This window comes from Aethalodelphis obliquidens, unplaced genomic scaffold (assembly GCF_003676395.1).
Source record: "Aethalodelphis obliquidens isolate GAN/ISIS:26980383/991018 unplaced genomic scaffold, ASM367639v1 scaffold3, whole genome shotgun sequence".
Lineage (NCBI taxonomy): Eukaryota > Metazoa > Chordata > Mammalia > Artiodactyla > Delphinidae > Aethalodelphis > Aethalodelphis obliquidens.
This window is the reverse complement of record NW_020837947.1, coordinates 7222374-7244438: the sequence shown is the minus strand read 5'-3', so window position 1 is coordinate 7244438 and position 22065 is coordinate 7222374.

The window sequence follows — 22065 nt, the reverse complement described above, 5'->3', positions numbered from 1 at the left end:
AAAGACAAATATCATATGATATTGCTCACACATGGAATCTAAAAAAAAATGATACAAATGAACTTATTTACAAAACAGAAACAGGCTCACAGACTTAGAGAATGAACTTATGGTTATTGGGAGGAAGGATGGGGGGAGGGATAGATTGGGAGTTTGGGATTGACATGCACCCACTGCTCTATTTAAAATACATAACCAACAAGGACCTACTGTGTCGCACAGGGAACTCCGCTCACTGTTCTGTAATAACCTAAATGGGAAAAGAATTTGAAAAAGAATAGGTACATGTATAACTGAATCACTTTGCTGTACACCTGAGATTAACACAGCACTGTTAATTAACTATACTCCGAAATAACTGAATCACTTTGCTGTACACCTGAGAGTAACACAGCATTGTTAATTAACTATACTCCGATATAAAATAAAAAATTTAAAAAGGCGGGGTGGGAGCAGGGCTTAAGGCTTAGCCTGAGCTTTTGTGCTCAGATCTGGCCTCAGGAGCACGTGCATTGTTGTAAGGATTTGACATAATGCATGTAAACTGCCTGACCCACAGGGATGTTTACTACACAAAGGGAATAATCGTGAGCTTTCTGTCATTATTTGGAACCATTCTGGAGATTGCCTCAGCCGTCCCAATGACTTAAGACTTCTAAGAAAGCCACCAAACAAGGGGATTTCCTGCTGGAAACCCGTGGCCCACTGCATCCCGTCAGGGCCCCTTTGGAGACTGGAGCAACGCACAGCAGGAGAGCTGTGCAACCGTACTGCTCTTAAGAATGAAAAATGAGGAAAGGAATCCATTTGTCCCTTTCCCAGGACAAAGCACACGCCTCCTGCTGTTGACTTTATACTTCCAGCCTCGCGCCTTTGATGTCTTAGTGTCTTGCATGTTTATTGATGCTTCTCAGTGGGCCCATGGAATAGACAGGGCAGCTACACTCATTCTCAGTACCAAAGTCCACATGACTGGTTTGTGGCTACAAGGTGGCCTGAACTCCAGGTAAGGGTTCTTTATACCATTTGTTGCCTTTTTAAAATTTATGCAACAATTATTGGACTGCTCCTTTTATGCCAGGCACTGTTCTAGGCACTGGGAATACAGCAATGTCTCTAATCTCATGCAGCATACATTCCAGTGGAGGAAAAAAGACAGTAAACAAAGGGCAGGTAAATGTGCAGTGTGCCAGGTAGAGATTTTTGCTACACAGGAGCATGAAGCTAGGTGAGAGGCAGCGGATGTTGCTATGCAATATCAGGAAATCAGGTAAAACCTCACCGAGAAGGTTACATTTGGACAGAGACCGGAGCAGGCCTTGCAGATACCTGGAGAGTGTTGCAATGAGGGAGCAGCAAGGGCAAAGGCCCTGAGGCAGGACCATGTTTGGCTACTCGAAGCATGACAAGAGTGGCTGGAGCTCGGTGAGCAGGTGGGAGAGTGTGGGCAAGATGGTCAGAGAGAGTGGGCAGAGGTCAGGCCACTGTAGGACTTTGATTTGTGCTCCAAGTGAGATGGGAAGGCTTGAGGGTTTTGAGGAGAAGAGTGATCCTTGTGCTGCTGTGTTGCGTTGAAAGGGCACAAGGGGAGCCAGGGAGAGCAGATGTTGCAACCGATCCAGCTGGGAGGTGCTGGCAGCTGAGACCAGAGTTGTACCAGTGGAGGTGCTGAGAAGGAGTTCGATGATGGATATTATCTTGCAGGTAGACCTGGAAGATTCTGTGAAAAGATTGGAAGTGGGGTTTGAGGGAAATAGAGGTGTTAACAATGAACTCCAATCTTTTGGCTCAAACCTCTGGAAGAATGGGTCTGCCATTTCCCCAAAAGGGAGAGATTACAGGTAGAGCAAGCTTGTGTTGGTTTAACTGTGTCTGATTTTTTTTTTAAGGATGCAGTTGAAATTAGGGGTTCAATTTTGGGCATGTGAAGTTTATTAAACATCCAAGAGAAGATGTCCTGTAGGCACGTTGACAGGCATGAGTCTGATAGGAGACCAGGACCTGTCTGAGCTGGAGATGTGAATGCAGATACATCAACGCAGAGACGCTGTTTAAACCTGTGCAAGTAGATGGAATCATCTGGCAAGTGGGTGTAAACCAGGAAGCATCCAAGGTCAGAGACCTGTAGCACTGCAACATTTGCCATTTAGGGGATGCCAAGGAACCAGCAAAGGAGGCTGGGAAGACGTGACCCACAGGGAGGGGAGTGGAGAGAGATTCGGTCCAGGAAGCCGGGGAAAAAAGTGGAGGGTGAGATCCCCTCTGTCAGGTGGTGCCACTAGGTCAAATGTGTAGATAGACAGACAGACAGATACGTACAAAATATGTACAAACTATATATGTACATATGTACAAAATGTAGTACAGTATATGCCTTCTTAACTTGACATTACTTCATGAACCATTTTCCATGTCATTAAATATAATTTCCACGTGTGGCTTTTAATGACCCCATAGTATTTCATGTCATGGATGTGCTATAATTTATTTACTATCCTCTGACTGTTGGATGTTTGTATCAATTTTTCAGTATCATAAATAATGCTTATATATACATCATGCTGTACAGCTTTTGATTCTTCTATATAAACTCCTAGAACTGGAATTATTGGGGTGGCCATACAGTTCGTTCCGTAACATCTTACGGAAAAACCCAAAAGAACTTTTAGGCCGACCCAATACAACCCAGTCAGAAGTGAATATTTATTATAAATGTCCATCCAGAAAGACTGTAGCAATGTTTGCTTCTACCAGCTTTGTGAAAGAGGAGTGCTTATTTTACTGTGGGCTTCACCAATACTGTGTATCAGTTGTTTTCAGTTTTTTTGACAATAGAGTAAAAATGACTTGTCGGTGATGTTTGCGTTTTTTTTCATGAGATTACTATGGCTTCATGTAGCTTTTGCACCTGTCTCTTGTCAATGTATCTGTTGGAATCATGTACTTTTCTTAGTTACTTGGTAAAGCCACGCATGCAGTAAGGATATTGATATTTTGCCATAACTGGGGTAAATATTTTTCCCAGCTGTTTGCACTTTGGTTTTATAATGACATTATATGAGTTATAAATTTTAACATTACATTTAGAAAATTCTTTGCAATTTTGAAAGTAATATATATGTATATAGTTTCAAGATTTCTAAATTTTAAAGTTATTTATTTTTATGTATAGTTAAAGGTAAGGCCCTAACCTGCCTTTTTTTTTTTTCCCCAGAAGTAATCAAATCTACTCACCCAGGTCAAGAATTTCTACTCTATGTTCCAAATTCAGCCTCTCATTGAACACTTGTAGAACAAGGCAACATAATTAGTAAAGAACCCGTTAAACAGTTCTAATAGTTTAAGCTTCATTTGGTCTCAAAACCTGCTGCCATGTAATTCCTATATCAGTGAGGACATGATAGGCTGTGCTGCTGTGATAAACAGCCCACATTTCTTCTCTGCCTTGTCCAGAAGGGATACCTGTCACTTCCCTCCAAACCCCATTGGCCAGAGCTAGTCACATGGTCCTACCTAACTGCAGGGGTTGGAGAAGATGGGAAGCAAATGGAATGTTTCAGGAGTACCCCTCCATCTGCCATAGATTCTATCTAGCGTTGGCCTCAGGAACGCAGAGTAAGACTTTTCCACATACGCCTTCAAATAGTTGAAAACAGCAGTCACATCCCACTCCCCCCAATATGCACACTCCCTGTGCACTCAGAGTCTTCTGGTTTTCAGAAGAAGCCTCACTCTTTTGATCATTTTTTCTCTTAGTTTCTTTCTTTTCTTTTTCTTCTTTTTTTTTTTTTTTTTTTTGGCCGTGCCACAAGGCATGAGGGATCTTAGTTCCCTGACCAGGCATCCAACCCGTGCGCCCTGCATTGGAAGCGCAGAGTCTTAACCACTGAACCACCAGGGAAGTCCCATCTAACTTAGTTTCTTATCCCGTTGCCATCCTGGAAACCCTTTCCTGGATGCATTACCACTTATTCATATCAGTTATTAATACCCTAAATGTCTTGTGATTTAAACATTTATCTTCCATTTCATTAACTTCCGGTCTTACATTCTCGAAACAGAGTCTTCATCCTCCTCTGCTTGGTGTTCCCTGCTTACGACACCTTCCTATCCTACCAGCATGAGGCTTGGCTCGTAGCTACCCAGTTTGCCAAATGGATTGTACAGCTGTAGTTTCCATCGACCTAGGATCCTGATGCTAACCAGTTCAGGAAGACATATCCTAAAGCCATGACCTGTCATCAGTTCATTAAGATGTACAGCTGTTTTACGATACAATTTGCTCAAGCCGTAAATCACATCCAGTTTCTGTGCTTCAGCTTTTCAGTGCTTCCAGCTGCTACATTTTCCCATTGGGTGTGGATGAACCACTGGAGTTTGAGACAGTAGACAGCCTAGGAAAACAATGTCACTGAACTGATAATGCGTGTGAAAGTCTTCAAGTCTCTGCTGACTTAGAATGAGGAAGAGGGAGGGACTTTTGATAGCCCTATTCTCCAAGTGCTCATATTACTTTAGATCAGAAAATATACCTTGATCCATGTTGTACTTCTTGAACCAAAAGGCTTTGCCACCCTCCCCCTTCCCCTGAGGGTGCTTCATTGTCCCATGGAGTCAGGTGGTGACAGTGGGCCTGAAGGGTCTATAAGGGCTAGACCTCTTACAATGCTTCTGCCAAGAAAACTAGCCGAGGTGACATTTGAGGTTTACTGGGCAATATAAAGTTGACTTCCGCATTACCCATCATCTAGGCCTTGTTTGTGTTCAAAACCTATTTCAAATGCTAATAGCCAGTTGTGCATATGATAGCGTCACGTGTGTGAGAGCCAGTCATACATGTCTGTTAAATCCTTGTGTGGACCCAGAGATGCTGTTACTTCTAACAGTCCAGATTCAGACGTTTACTGGGACACTCAGGTATATGAAAGCTTACGCTTAAACATGCCCTTTAACCTACCTAATAGTTTCCAAATACCCATTCAGCTACCACCATCTCCCGACTTCCTTCACTATTGTAATTGAGTACTAGGAGTCTGTTTTTCCAGAGTGAGAATACCACGAAGCCTCTTTTGAAACCAGTGGAGTCAGACTCATGTCAAACTGCCACTCATTAAATGCACAATAAGCACATCTTAATAGCCTGACAATTCCATGTGCTACCCTAAAGGTATTTGCAAACATTATTTCCAAAACACGTTCTTGTTCCAAGTAACGTGAGTAGGCCTCACAATTCACTAATTTCCAGCCAAGTCCGAAATATCAAAGGTTAGTGTCCAGAGATCGTAGTGTGTGAAAGAATGGGAGCTCTTGTTTTCAAATTCAGCTGTGTTGGTTTTACAATTTCGGGACTGGAAAACAGCCAGAAGACTGTATTAACCTTCTTTTCAATCTTTCTTAAGAATTCTCTCATGTCTAGGATGCCAACTAGACTCCGAGAATTCATGCTTATTCTGTTGTGTCCAGGGGATGCCTTCTGTTATCCGTAGTTGCCTGCAATGGCGAGGGGTTAGAGATTGAAAGAGTAAAAGTCAAGTTTTTAACCCAAGAATAGGGTATTTGTTTCACCGGGCATCACAGTCAAGTTCAGGGCCACCGGGAGCTCACGTGAAGCCTAGAAAAGAAAGAAGCTTCCGTGCACTTCCACTGTCTGAGGCTTGGGCCCTGGTGGCTTGATCCGTACTGAAGCTTGGTTTTTAGTCCATTCCCTTGACTGCAATTTTAGTTCCTATTTCCTTGGCCCTCAGATTTATAGGTTAAAATCTTCATAACTGTAGCTTTGCTTCCCCGTTTCCCACCTCTGAACCTCCTATCCTCAGACCCTAGGCCCCTGTCCCTCAGTCGGGGTCTGCAGAGCTATGCTCCCCAGGTTTAAAATGCTTGTTCTCATTACTCAGGAACATTGCAGAGAAAAATCCAGATACGATATGTTTATGATATGATTGAATCTGGTTTGAATATATTTCAAGAAGAGCATAGTTTCAAGTAAAAAAAAAACTGAAATTTATTCAGAAATAGATAAGTTAGTAAACTTTTGCATGCAATTTCACAATATGTAAAAATAATAACAGAATTTTGTAATGACAGTGGCCCCTGCATAGCATTTTTGTTTGTTTGTTTATTTTTTGTAGCACAGCAAAAAGCCCAGGTATCAAATAGACTGGAGGCTGGGAAGATACGTACACTACAAGCCTATACATTTAAAAAAAGTAGCCTAATCCCCACCCCCACCCCACCCCGCAGAGTTGTCTCTTACATTCATTTCTCCCTAGCAGTGTTAAATCTGGTAAGGATTGTGTTCATCTTGCCACAATTAAAAGTCTACAAACTAAAAAATTTCCATAAAAGCCAACCATCAAAATGTGTGAAACATCTAAGATATTGATATAATTGAAACCTGTCTTCAGTATTTGCTAAATACGTGTTTTCCCTCCCTTGACATCTAATGAACAGTTGTAGAGCTATGTCTGAGTTTAGCATTGTAAGATCCGGATTCAAAGTACCACAGGAGAACAGTCAACTCTGGTCTTCTCTGGATTCATGGGCTATTTTTAAAATAAATACCAGCTACATAACTAATTTTTAAAAAATCAAAACTTTGTTATTGGTTGGTTATTTGTGATACAAAACTTTCTACCTGCTAGAAGATGATAAAAAAAATGATGATCAATTTTCCTTGCTCAAGAATTCCAAATAACTTAGCTAGATACACACACCCCCAACTCAAGTGGGGGAGCGTAACACCCCTCACCTTAGATGTGTGCTTCCATCCCACATCTATGGATGGAAGGCGGGAAGAGAAACTTCCCAGTGGAGAAACCTGGCAAGCCCCAGTCAGCCAGTGATCAAGGCCAATGTCGACAGTGATAAGGACCCTTGCTGTCCTGTTCACCTCTGTGGTTGTCTTCCGCAAAACCCATAACCTTCGTCTAACCATGAGAAAACCATCAGACAAAACCCAGTTTTGGACTTTCTGCAAAATACCTGATCACCACTCCTCAAAACTGTCATCAAGAACAAGGAAAATCTTATAACCTTTAAAAACTGCGACTCACTATATTGTACACCTGAAATACAAAATACTGTGTACCAACTATACGTCAGTACCAATATTTTTTAAAACGAAACAAAAACAATTAAGTCTGAGGAGTTATTCCAGCCAAGAGGTACCTAAGAAGATGTGATGACTAAATGTAATATGGTGTCCAGGATGGGACTCTGGAACAGAAAAAGGGCATTCAGAAATCCATATAAAGTGTGGGCTTTAGTTAATGAAATGCATCGATGTTGATTCATTACTTGGGACAAATGTCACATACAAGGGAAGATGTTCATTAGAGGGGAACCTGGGTGTGGCGGTTATGGGAACTCACTGTACTATCTTCGCAACCGTTCTGTAAGCTTAAAGCTATTCTAAAAGAAATAAAAGTTTATTTTTAAAAAAGGCTATTAACAGACCCTCCAACTGGGCCAATAGGGTTCTCTCTACAACCTGATTCCAGGACACCCCTGCTTCTGTGCTCAGAGACCCCCTACCTGGTGACCTGTCTGTGGACCTTCTCTAGCACCAAAACATCTCCTAAAACATCTTTTATAAGTCGTTCCACACATCTGGCACCAGGGCTGAAGTTTCCCGGAGTCATCTGAATCAGTGTCTGCACCAGAATGAAATCCTGCGCACATGTGGTAGAAGACACTTGCCTTCTCGTTACCCATCCAGTGTCTGACTCTTTCCTGCTCTTTGAGTCTCTGTGTGGTTTCTCACTACAGGAGTTGAAAATTCCAGACAATGGCCCCAAGACTGTGTCCTCTGCTACATTCATCAGATGCACTCATGGCAACCTTAGGATCAGGAGGCGAGGTGGCGGGGAGTCTTCCCAGGGGACAGCGGTGTGTTGGGGGGTGATGGGGGGAGGCGCAGGGACTAGTGGAAGGGTCCTGCAAGCTTCGGGGGGTCTACTGTCAAGCAGTAGAGTCCTACCAGCTATGCTGGGCCAACCAGTTCTGCAGCAGACTTTGTTCCCAGCCTGGTTCTCCAGCCCGCCTGGCAGTACTGAAGCTACACAGTGTTCTTTATGTAAAATTGTTTGTTGTAAAAAAACATGCATACATAACACCGCACAGATCATAAGAGCACAGTTCGATTCATTTTCACAGAGTGAACCGATCTACTAGGACTCATATCAAGAAACAAAACCTGGAAACCCCTCCCACACCTTCACATCCCGGCTCAGAGGAAGCTGGCCAGGCAAGACCAGCCACGGGAGTGCAGGAGGCAGCGAAGCCTGTGAGAAGACTTGCGTCAGCCCACAGGCCTGCCTGCCATCTCAGCTTCCACTTCCATGTCTCTTGCGTCCTTATGATAAGTCCCATTTTCCTGAGTTAATTAGAGCTGGCTTCTGTTCCTTGCAGCCCAAATGGCCTGAATAGCAACTGTTTCTACCTAGGCGAACAGAAAACATGTAACGGTCCGATGAAAACCATGACTCACTCATGCCAATATCTCATGGGAAGGAATGCCTTCAAAATTAGTGGCTTTGGAGGGATACTTGACACAATAGCATGAAAAATAAGATGTCATTTAAAGGGTAGGCTTAAAACAGTGATATTTATAGAATTAGATATAATCTCAGAATGGGGACTAGGGCATTGGAGTACCAACAGCACCCCACTGGTTCCTGAGCAATGATCTTTAGTAAATCATTGCTCTGCGTTCCTGCTTGTGTGGTCATGGAAGAGAGCATTAAGAACCTGGGCTAAAAGATGCTGCCCCGGGGAAAGTATAATGATTTTAAATGGCAACGAGTCTCATACGTTAATTTCCTAGCAAAGTCTGTGTCAAGCCCAGATGCTGGGGAGAAAGTGAAAATGACAGCACCAAACAAGACAAGAGTACCTTTTGCTGGTGTGTTTGCTGACGGCCTGTATGTGTCAGACTTGATGAAATGCACTTACAAGCCCCTGCCAGATGTTAAAGAAAGCAACTGTGAGTTCTCGTCCCTTGAACCCTACCAGCCACCAAAGCAATTTAGCTGGTGGCGCTGGGTATCAGTTTATGCTGAGACAGGGTGTGGGCTATCTCCTCTCGTGGGCATTTTGCCTTTTGGACAGCTTGTGGGAACACGCATAAAGACTCTGGAGGACATCCAGGGCATTTTAGGAGAACTGGGTGGGTGGCAGTCAGCGGTGACACAGTCATGCGTCCACTCTAAGTGCTTTGAACTATTTTTACTCGTTTATTATTTTACTCATTTAGCCTTAGCTAGATGTGTTTATTTGCAAATATTTGCTTAGCACTTGCCATGCAGAATCCACCAGAGAATTTTCAATTGTGACAGTTTTCTTCACTTTGCATCTCTTCCATGACAAACTCTGTAAGGTTAGAGATCTTCCATTTGTGAATCCCCAGCATTGGGGTCAGGGAGGGAGACAGTGACTGGCTCATGAAATGAGCTCAAAATATAGCTATTGCATGAATAACTTTGTGATGTGTTGAGCTCCGAAAGGGACTTGATCCCTTAAACATTGTGCCTTTACATAATTGAAGCAGAGAACATTTAGAAAGTAAATGGACTTAGAACCTGAGTTTATATGCTGGCTCTGGTATTTATTAGCTGTACCTCAACTAGTGAACCGGACTGCTGAGCCTCGATTCTCACCTGTACAATGGGAACAACATAACTGCCCCACAAGTTTCTTCTGAGGATTAGAAGATGGAGTATATGCACGGTTCGTGGCGCAAAGTGCCGTGGTCATTACTGTGAGCATCATAAGAGTTAAATGGTGGAGAATGAGGGCTTTAGAATCAGACCTCAGCTCTGGTCTCAGCTGTAGCATTGCCTTGCTGTGTGACACATGTAAATCATATGGCCCCCTGCCTGGTCCACGGTGAGTGATTGATAAATTATTATTATTATTAACAATAGAAGGCAATTATCCTTATGGTTGTATTAATATTAAATTATTCCCCTAAAAGGACACACAAAACAAAGAGTTTCAAATCCGTTTAGAAGGAAGAGAAATAAATGTTAGAGGCACTCTGGATGAGAAAATCTCTGTAACTGAGCACCAAATTTAGCCTTGGGTTTCCTGGTAACCAGGGTAATAAAAAGAATCACAACAGTTTATATAATTATTATTATCAGTTATAATTAGTCAACTAGAGCTGCTCTGTCCAATATGCTTACCAGTAGCCACGTGTGGCTCTTACTGAGTCTTTGAAATGTAGCTCATCTGACCTGAGATGTGCTGTAGGACTAAAATGCACTGGATTTTGAAGAGTTAGTGTGAAAAAGTAAAATATCTCATTAAAAAAGTTTTGTATTTGCTACATGTCGATTACGGTGTTTTGGTTATTTGGATTGAATAAGATATACTATTAAAGTTAATTCTACCTATTTCTTCTTACTTTTTTGGTGTGGCAACTAGAAAGTTAAAAATTCCATACATGCCTCACATTTTTGACTTCCGTTTTGTCCCTATTGGACAATACAACTCTTTAAACCTCTCATTATTCTAAATGGAACTTATATTTTATTTATATAAAATATCAATATAATTCTATAGCATAATTATAATAATTATGACATCGATAATTATGATATATTATAATTATAATTATGATATAACACCATATTATATATAATTATGATATATTATATAATTATATATAATTATAAAAATACAAAGATATAAATATATAACATCAACATATTATAAACATACAATATAATAAAATATGTAATATTAATATAGTATAAATATATAATTACGACAATATAATTATTAATAAAAATAATAGAAATATAAAACAATATGTTATATATTAATATATTATTATATACTTTATATTATTTATAAAAGAGGCTTTTGATATCCATATAGGTAACATCTTCACCTACAATTTTAAAGAAAATTTGATAGATCCTAAAGGAGCAATGTTATGATAATTACATGAAGAAGAGACATAATGATAATTGTAGTGGCTACCGTTTCCTGAATGCTTGCGTACGTGCTAGGCACAGTCCTAATTTCTTTTCAGATGTCAATCATTTAAAAATTCATAAGTGGTATGATCATTTTTGCATTATGCCAGGAAATTATACCTTAGTAACTGGTATAAGATATAAAGACGTCCGTCTTCTCTTCTTTCCTTCCTCTTTGGTACCATTCACAGCTGCAGACAGGTGCTCGGCAGCAAACGGTGCTCAATAAATCGGTGTATATAAATAAATACCTAAATGGTGTCTCTTCTCTCCCTGTGTCATTCAGCTTCTCTGTGAGATCTAGTTCTTTTAAATCTCAGTAACAGCAGGACATTTAAAAGTCTATAAAATTTGGGAATAATCTGTCACCCGAAATCGTCTTGTGGCTTGAAGTCTACAGGAAAAACTTGGCAAAGAAGTGATATGAGTCCACTGATAGACCCCCGGGCTCTGCTGTGCTCTGGTCGGAGCCTGGACGTAAACCGAATTACAATAACTAAAGAATTATCTGTTTCCTGTGGGTACAAATCATCTCTAAACTTTCCAAACTTCTTGTATATTTTGAAGAAATTTATTTAGCTTTTTTGGAATCTGAGTCTATTAAAAAACCAAATATTTCAAAGAATATATGGTTTTTACAAGAGGCAAAAGTGTAAAAAAGAGTAAATGAATCTTATCTCTTAAATCCAACCCTGTATACCCCACTGAGACCAGGAGAAAGAAACTGGAATTTAGGATTTTAAAATGTAACTGCAAGTAATAGAAAGATGTGCTCAGCTCTGCGAAGGGCCAAGGGCCAAGAAAAAGCTGTCTTTACTGTTTCACAATATACAGAGAAGGGAAACTTGGAAATCGTTAGAAAAAGAGTGTCAGGGGTCATGACAGGTTTGGAAAATAGGTCTAATGAGCAAAGAATATAATAGTTGGTGTTATTTTTCCCAAGGAAAAGAGAGGAGGTTAGTCGTGATTGAGAATCCAGGGACAGCGTTGTACAGGCACTAGTACACAGTAGAATCCCAGCTGCATTGATGGGCACAAGTGTAGATTTGAGTTTAAAGCTAAAAGAATTTCTTCACAGTCGGAGCTGTAAACCAATGGTCTAGCCAGCAGGGAGAGGTAAAGAATCTTTCTGGAAGTCCTTCAGTAGGCTGATCTCTTGGCTACCTGTGATAGTTTGGGGTGTCCTGGATTTGCCGATTGTGGAGCAGAATAATCAACACAGTTGCTACGTTCACCTTAGAAAAAGTGATCTGCCCCAGATATTTAGACAACAGCTTTCTCAAATCAGACACTTCATTCGTAGCTTCGTCATTCTCAGAAGAACCCATACATTGAGAAGATGAAATATAGAAGTTCAGAGACTGGTTCTTAGTTGCATAAGTGGATCCAGGCTTACAAAGAAAACCCCTCACATTAAATCCAAAGCTTTTCCTCGAGACCATGAGGCTATTTGCAGGACTACATTTGAATGTCAAGCTTTCTGAATTGAGGTGTTTATATTCTAATTCAAAACCCCTTTCACTTAACTAGTATAAAAGCACCTGTAGTGATGAGGCGGTGTTTCAGATGTCCACGTGGACACTTTTCAGCAGCTGATGGAGGCGCAAGAATGCACTGTGTTGGGTCATGAGGTCTACAGCCCAGAGGACACCCACACCCTAATGCAAATCAGAACCTGAATTCTTCTGATCATAGTGGCCAGGTTCTGCAGCTTAAGAGCCACCACGGTTGATTCCTTTCAACAAACTACAGTATCTTATTCCACTACAAACATCTCAGTAAAGCCACTACTGCTCAAAATTTTAAAACTATGAGGAATTGAAGCATTTACCGCTCAGACATTGGTGGGTTTTAATAACTGCTTATGTGGAAGATTGGTGGAATTTAGAAACCCATTTCCAGCAGACATAATGACCTGCTACTAACACCTCATACCCATGACTCAACTTCGATTCATGAAAGTAGAAATGGCTCTTAGGTACTTTCAATTGAGGTAAAAGTTGATTTTTAAGACACACATGTTGAATTAAGGAAAGAACATTGTCAACATCAGAGCATAGAACAAGTAACAGTTAAAGATAAGCATTAGAGACCTGGCCTTGTCATGATTATATTCACTGAAATGTTTCCTGGAGAATAACAAAGATTTCAAAGATCCCTCATGGCCCCTTCCTGCAATGTTCCACTGGATAGTCTGGGCGCCCTGGGACTAGTAATTGGGGTGCTTTCTGTTTATTGGTCAGAAATTAGTTCAGAACACACAAAGCTGGTTACGATTGGTTTTGATGTGAAAATAGATAACCTACTGACCTTGGCCTTTGGAGCCTCCAGCTCATAACTGATCACAATTATTGACATTGATTACTTCCTGGTCGTTCTCGTCTCTGAGATGCCGGGGAGTGGGGCCTCGTGAAGCCTGAACCCTGCACTTTATCACTTGACTGTTTATTGAGTCTTGTCCGTGTGCTAGTTGCTGAGAAGAATGCAGAAAAAATGTAGATCCTTGTCTCCCAAAAGATTGCCGTCCAGCTCAGGGACAAATGCGGCACACACAAGACAAGCAATTCACAAGTGAAGGCTGTGCTCCCGGAAGTGGCCGGGTGGGCTGAGAATGCTGGGCCCTGGTAGGGAGAGACCTGGCGAGGCTGAAGACTTTGTCACAGAGGAGGTAACAGTCTAGATCCAGAAGGATGGGCAGAGAGCAGGGCAGACACTTAACTGCCTGACATTGTTACTTAAATGTTACCTTATCTCCCAACCAGATCCCACACTCCCAGGTGAGCTTGACCTTTTCCTCCGTGACTAGCACAGAGCCTGTATACAGTAGGTGAATAATAATCTCGCCTGAAATGAGGGTGTCCTGAAAGTGCTCAGAAATAAAGGGGGGGCATTAATTTGCAATTATTGAAATTGTTAATGTTGATAATGAAGCATCTTTTAAGATCTCTTGTTTTTCTCCTCTAAACATTTTAATGCCTAGGATCACGGTAAAGCCAGAGGTCTCTAACGCTTATCTTTTGTTTTATGCTCTGATGTTGACAGTGTTCTTTCTTAAACTCAACACGAGTATTTTTTGAAAACCAACTTTCATCTCAATCTAAAGTGTCTAAGAGCCACTTCTAGGAAAGGGAGGCTGATTTGCAAGCCACATCCTAGAGGAACTGGCTGAGGAAGTTTTTTTTTTTTGGCTGCGTTGGGTCTTCGTTGCTGTGCGCGGGCTTTCTCTAGTTGCGGCGAGCAGGGGCTACTCTTCGTTGCAGTGCGAGGGCTTCTCATTGTGGTGGCTTCTCTTGTTGTGGAGCATGGGCTCTAGGCATGCGGGCTTCAGTAGTTGTGGCACACGGGCTCAGTAGTTGTGGCTCATGGGCTCTAGAGCGCAGGCTCAGTAGTTGTGGCTCACGGGCTTAGTTGCCCCGCGGCATGTGGGATCTTCCCGGACTAGGGCTCGAAACCATGTCCCCTGCACTGGCAGGTAGATTCCTAACCACAGCGCCACCAGGGAAGTCCCATGATTTTTTTTTTTTAATGTTAATAATCAGGAGATGAGACAGTTGAATTTGGAAGCCTGAGAGCTGTGGCAGTGGACTCTGGACCGCAGATGTAAGAACGCCCCTGGGTGGGGTTACAACGGGTACATGGTGTCCATTCAAGCAGGGATTATGCAGGGGACAGACTCGCTGTCCCATCTACTCTGTTGGACTCAGGGAATAGAGGAGAGACAAGGAAGGGGACCAAGCCTGTATTTGGAGGACAAGGGCTGTCTCCACACTCAGGCGTTATTCCTTCTTTTTCACTTTCAAAGAGGAAATGGGAGCAAACCCAGAACCCAGATAAAGTAATCAGAATGCTCTCCCACACATCCGCCCTCATGTGGCCAAGGTGTCTGGCCACTTTGCAAACACCCACAGTGAAGGCCTAATCATAACAGAAGCGTCAGGCAGGCAGTGGGGACAGGAGAAGTTTGGCCGGAAGTGCTGTGACATGTCCAAGCCACCCGCTTGGTTTCTGCTTTCACACAGCTCCCCAGCGCCCAATGAAACGGGACCTGGGGATGCTCTGACAGACTGGAGATCTGGGATGAGTGAATCACACCAGGCTGCCAGCGGAGAGAGAGATTCGCAGTCCCTAGGCCTCAGTCCTCTGTGGTTTTAGCCATGGATGGGGGCTAACAGTCTCTGCTGAAGTGGCCCAGGCACCTCAGGCTCAGGCCCCTGGGCTGCTGCTGGGGAACCGTGGCAACTCCCACATGCATTTTCACCTGCCCTCTCGTTGTGACAGTTTGTATTGCACTAAGAATCTAAAATTAAGACTCTAAACTGGTATATAGAGAAAAAACTAGTTACCAGTGGCGGGGGAGAGGGGCAACATAGGGGGTGGGGGGTAGGAGGCACAAACTACTGGGTGTAAGACAGACTCAAGGCTGTATTGTACAACACGGGGGACATAGCCAGTATTTTGTCATAACCAAACGGAAAACAATCTTTAAAAGTTGTATAAAAAAAAAAGTTAGGGCTTCCCTGGTGGCGCAGTGGTTGAGAGTCCACCTGCTGATGCAGGGGACACGGGTTCGTGCCCCGGTCCGGAAAGATCCCACATACCGCAGAGCGGCTGGGCCCGTGAGCCATGGCCGCTGGGCCTGCACGTCCAGAGCCTGTGTTCCGCAACAGGAGAGGCCACAACAATGAGAGGCCCGTGTACCGCAAAAAAAAAAAAAGTTAGAAACCATAACCCCTCCCCAAACCCTCCAATTGTACATGAAGCAAAATCTAAAATATGCTAAGAATAAGCACATATAAAATATAAAATGTAATACATTAAAAAAAGAAACATTCCAAAATCAATAAAAATCACAATATGAAAAAAGAAAAACCACTCTAAACTGAGAAGAATAACTTGGGGGCCATCGGGAGCCACTGCGGGTTGCACACAAAGTAGAGAATGACATCTGAAAGGCTTCACTTCCTAAGCCCCACCCGTCCCACCCTTATCACCACATCAGCTTGAAGTGCGTGTGCCTTTGCTCTCTGTCCTTCTCTCTCCCTCAGTGCCCTCCCAGCCTCCTACCTGTGACAGCCCACTGGTCTCTTGAGGGCCTGCTCAAATGCCACCTCCCGTCCGAAGTTGTCTCTCATCAGCCTCCCTCCAGAAGGGCCCACATATGTTGCTTTATGACAGTCATGTTTGAGACACAGACGATTCTAGCTCTGCAGTCAGTTGGTCAATACAATGTCTTAAACTTCCTCTGCTGCACCATGTGTAAAATTAGAAGAAAGATGCAAAGAAAACCAAAGATCTAATGTGACTACTGGCTCTTGTTCTCACACTGATTTATATGATTTCTAATATAAATACATTATAATATAATATTTATACAATAGGTTTATATCACATTTATATGTAAATATTAATTTTATTATAGTATAACGATATTATATATGTATAATAAATATACAGTATATTTTATAATATTTATAATATACATGTATTACTTATATTTATTAACAAATATAACCCAGGAATTTGTTGAAAAGATGCCTGAGTCCTAACCCAGGGGTCTGATTCACTGATTCCTGGGTGGGAACTAGTGATTTGCATTTCTGTATAGAGCTTGCGATGCCAGTGGCCAAAGGATCCTGCTTGGAGAAACACAAAGCTAGGATGTGCCAGCCTGCTGCTACCCCCCTCCTTCCTCCTGCTACTCTCTTATTTAGCTCTCAGTGCTGGACTTGGTGAGTCCCTGTGTGATGGTTAATTTTGTGTCAACTTGGCTGGGCTGCATTGTCCACATATGTGGTCAAACATTATTCTGGATGTTTCTGTGAGGTTTTTTGGGATGAGATGAACATTAAAAGTGGTGGATGTTGAGTAAAGCAGATTGCCCTCCATCATGTAGGTGGGCCTCGTCCAATCAGTTGACACCCTGCATAGAACAAAAGCCTCCCTAAAGCAAGGGAGAACCCTGCCAGCAGATGGCCTTTGGATTTCGTCTGCACGTTGGGTCTCCCCTTGTCTCCAGCTTGGTAGCCCACAGACTCTGTAATCTTGTGAGAGCCAATTCCTTAAAATGAATCTCTTATATATATTTATACATAAATATATATGTATCCTATTGGTTCTGTTTCTCTTGAACCCTGACTAATACACCCTGTGAGAATCTGAACTCACCTCCCTTTTACTGCAAAGCATATGCTGTTGAACACCATGTCAGAGTCTCTCCGTGTAGACAACAAGGCTCGACCCCATCAGAACCACCCAGGAGCCCTAGAAAATGCAGGTTCCCAGTCTGCATCCCTAGAGACACTGACCCAGCAGGGACTGGGTGGGCCCTGAAACCTGCACTTACAGAACACTTGGTTATTGTTTAGCATAGGACTCTAACTCATTTCAAAATGTGAGTCACACTAGTGGAGAGTGTGGTGAATGGCACAAAAGGACATAAGAACCAATCCTTCTGGCAGGGAGTTTGCAATTCAAGTGAGGACTTCGATTCTGGAATATTTGGGGAGGGACAGGAACCACACTGACCCACTGTACTGGATTGAATAGCGTCACCCTAAAATTCACGTCCTTCCTGGGAACCTCAGACTGTGACGATATTTGGGAATAGGATGGTTGCCAGTGTAATTAGTTAAGATGAGGTCATCGTGGAGTAGGGTGGGCCCTTTATCCAATATAACTGTGTCCTCATGAGAAGAGACACAGAGACAGACAGACAGAAGACGGCCATGTGATGACTGAGGCAGAGATTGGAGTGATGCTACTGGAAGCCAAGGAAGGCCAAGGACTGCTGTCTGCCACCACAACCCAGGAGGGAGCTGTGGAACAGATTCTTGCTCTGAGCCCCCCAGAAGGAGCCAACCCTGCTGACACCTTGACTTTGGACTCCTGGCCATCAGACCTGTGAAAGAATAAATTTCTGTTGTCTTAAGTCACCCAGTCGGTGGTACTTTGTTAGAGCGGCCCTAGGAAACGAATACACCCACCCACTATAAACGACTAGAAAATTGGACAAAACATATCAAACAATTGTTTGCAGATATTGGACAGCTGGCAGCACAGGCCTACTCTCTGTGGGGAAAGATACATAAATTGCGTAGGGGGCACCCATGTGGACAACCAGTGCAGTCAAGGCTAAGCTGGAAAGTTCTGTGTTTGGGCGCCTGGATCCCTACTGGATCGCACCTCCCGTGGAGTCGCCAGCTGGTTATCTAGACTTCTGTCTTCCCACCTCTAGCCCGTGCAGTGTTGTTCCGACTGAGCCCTCGGTAAATAAGTGAGGCATCCTCTTGGACCGTGTTTCCCAAGGTCATCCTGCAGTTGAAAGTTCGGATCTGTAACAGTGGTTCTAACCCTGGCTGGAATTTAGAATTACCTGAGGAATCTTCTCAGTGTATCGATGCTGGGGCCCCATCCCAGACCGGTTCAACTCAGGTGTAGGAGAGGGGCGGGACCCTAGCATTAAGGTTTTTTAAAACCTCCCCAGGAAATTCTGTCATGCAGCCAAAGAGAAGACCCACTGATCTGTATCTTACTTCCCAGACTGTTTTGAACAACGCTCCTAAAACGTAATGTAAACAGGCGCTTCTTCGTGTAGGCGTCTTCTAAGTTACTCCTCTACTGTAATGTAAGTGCACCCATCCTCGAATTCGCCCAAGCAGGTGGATGTTTTGTTTCATGCCTGTTGTTGTGTTGGTGTCCTCCCAGCCCACTCTGGGAACTTTTCCTCAGAGGAAGCACAGCTTCCTGATGCTCCGGCAGTGATTCCCTGGAGTGGCTGTAGGTCCTCCTGGCCACTATGAGAAATCTAGTGTATTAGTTTCCCAGGGCTGCGTGACAAAGCACCGAGACCGAGTGGCTTCGAGCAATAGACATTTATGCTCTCACAGTTCTGAAGGCCAGAAGTCCAAACTCAAGGCGTCTGCAGGGCCATGCTCTCTCTGAAGGCTCTAGGTGAGGATCCTTCCCTGCCTCTTCCTGGCTTCTGGTATTTGCCCGCCATCGTTGGCTTGCAGATACATCACTCCAATCTTTGTCTCTATTGTCACATGGCCTTCCCCCGTCCCTCCACGTCGCCTTACCCCTGTGTGTGTCTATCTTTGTGTCGATTCTGCTCTTCTTATAAGGATGCCACTTGCATTGAATTAAGGCCAATCCTACTCTGGTAGGACCTCATCGTAATTTACATCTTAAATGCATCTGCAAAGATCCCATTCCCAAATAAGGTCACGTTCACAAGTGCCAGGGTTAGCACTTCCCCATAATCTTCTGGAAGGACACAGTTAACCCACGACACCAGGATTACCGCATGCGTGCTGATTGCACCTGGCCAGGGAGGCTTAGTTACCTTTGCTTGAAATGAACACCTCCGTCTTTTCTCTCGGTCATTGTCTTTAAGCACAGGTCTGTTGGCTATCCAAGCAGAGTGCTCTGTCCTTGCAGTTCAAAGTGTGGTCCACCTTCAGGCAGCTTCCACAGCACTTGGGAGTTTGTCTGAAATGCAGATTCTCAGGCCCCACCTTAAACTCCCTGATTTGGGAATCTGCAGTTTAACAAGATCTCCAGGTGATGCATACACACGTCACGTTTTGAAAAGCAGTGCTCTAAAAACCAAAGGCTCAGCTTCCTTTTACACTGTTGAAGGATTCTGGTTGCCATGAGCACATAATGTCCTTTGCTTAAATAGGAATGAACCATTAAACACTCTTTTCTTAAATACCTTCTAATTATATTTTGAAATGTATTTGAAGTAAAACTGTTCTGAGGTTATGATTTCAAGTGCTCTGATTAGTTTAATCAAAACGAACCAAATCTGAATTATCAAGTGAATCATTGTAAGAAAAATCTTCCAATGGAATTATCTCCAGCCTATATCACCCAGGTCTGGATGGAGTGAGGGAAGAGGATGATTACTCTGGAAATTAAAAAAAAAAATTTTGTTACCATTTTGGAGGAGAACCACAAAATAGCTGTTCTCAAATGTCAAACGTTTATTTTATGTAGCCCTAGCTAGAACACTGGATAGACGTATTAGGGAGGCACTTTGGGAAGGATTATAAACAGTGATTTCCTAAGAATGAGTTGTTAAAATACAGGATAGACTGCCTTATGAAACTGGGACACTTGTGATTGATGAAGAGAAAAATCTTGTTCTGAAAAGCCAGATTAGGTAGCTTCCAAGGATGTTTCCAACTCAAGATTTCATGTTGTTGCAAAACTACTCTGAAACTGTAAACTTCAGAAGGATGGCTCTTTTCTTTTTGGAACTTATTTCTGGCCTTTGGTTATGAGTCCATTGCCTTGAAATATTTCTAATGTGCATCAGAGTCATAGCTCAGTAAAAATCTGTGTTTTAAGCTCCATGTCAGTATTTATCCTGACGACTATCTTACTTCAACCAGAATAATGTAAGAGCCTTTTATTTGTTGGTGTGTAAGTGTATAGACGCAAATAGCCCAAAGAGCCGTTAAGATGGTCCACTGTCAATATAAGAATACAGGTTATTTCTTTTCTTTCTAATACTTTTTGTCAATTAAAACCTCACATGATATGAGTTAACATTGCTTTTATGCCTCATACTGAATGTCTATTTTATATAGTTTTTCTTCCTTACTTGTGTCTACTTTGGTTGTGTCTCTTCACAACATCTGTTACCCTTTAAAAAATCTGCCTTTTGATGCTTCTCAGAGTCTATTTATACCACAGTAATTGTTACCTTAGGCTTATTTCCCCAATTAGATTCATCCAGTTTATTTTTTCAACAGACATTTTACTGAACATGTACTATGTGTAGGATGTTATTCTAGGTGCTGAAGATACAGCGATAGCAAGAAATATTGCCCGCTCTGGAGAAGGTCACAGGGTAAGAAATACACATGTCATCAACCAGATAGGAAATGTAGATGGTGCTAAACTAAGGGTTTGCCCGAGATGTTACGGGGGCCTTCAGGGGAGCACCTCACTGTCAGGGTAGGGCAGGCTAGTGGTGGAGCTCAGAGGAGTCTTCCCAGAGCGGGTGGGAGGCCCCTGAACTTCATTTGGAAGGAGAGGTGACACCGCCACGTGGCAGTGGGGAGCAGAAGCCCCTGGTAGAGGGTGCGGGAGCTTGGCGCTTGTTCCACACAAGCTCCGAGTGCTGGTTCCGGGCTGTGTGCAAAATCTACGCCTCTTGATTTGAAGGGATCTGAAAATAATTTAGGAACTGCAGCTTCACAATTCTCTAAAAGTCACACCTGGATGTCTGAAAGAGAAGCGAAAGGATGAGAATCAGGCAAGTTCTGTGGCCGTTTTGGTGGGGAAGTAACTGAAATGTTTGGCCAGCAAGAAGAGCGGGCTCTCTCAGAGATTTCTTTTGTTTAAATCCACCCGTTCCTCACGTTGGCAGGATCCTGGAGAGGTGGAATAAGAAGTCAGAGCAGAGATGAGACGTGGGCTCTCCTGACGTCTGCTGCCTGCGCTTCCTTCTGGAAGCTTCCAGAAGGAGGGCTCGTCACCGTGTGGATTTCCGCTAATGCATCTCTCACCCTTTAGAGTCCGACTTGTTCTTTGTTGGAGGCCACTTCCTTTCTCTTAATTAGTTTCATTCACACTATTCTAACCATTGAAAAAAATAGCGAGAGTAATGTTTTGTCCTCTGTTTAATGATTCAGAGCTGGCGGGGTGATGCATTCTCTTTAGATCCTTTGTTTGCACAGAGAAGCACCTCTGAAATAAGGGATGATTTGGGTCCTGGTGGAGAAATAAGAAAAAACGGTCAAACCACCTCTTAGAAAAAAACCAAGGGAGATTTTATCTAACTTGCCACTATTCAAAAGAGAAAGACTAAACTTAAATGTTACAAGGACCAGTTAAAAGTGTGGCAACTAATTATCCTTTGTATGTATCCAATTTTTTGTGTGCTTTGCTGGTAGGTAGAAATAGATGCCATAGTATCATTTTGGAAAAAAAAAAAAAAATCCACGTATGAAACGCCCAGTTTAGTTTTTCCTTGCTTGGAGGAAGGTTTTCATTGCTCTGTCACTGAGTTGGCCTTTCTCTGTGTGTGCTGGAGGGAACAGGAATCGATCCCCTCTGGTCACGAGCAGAT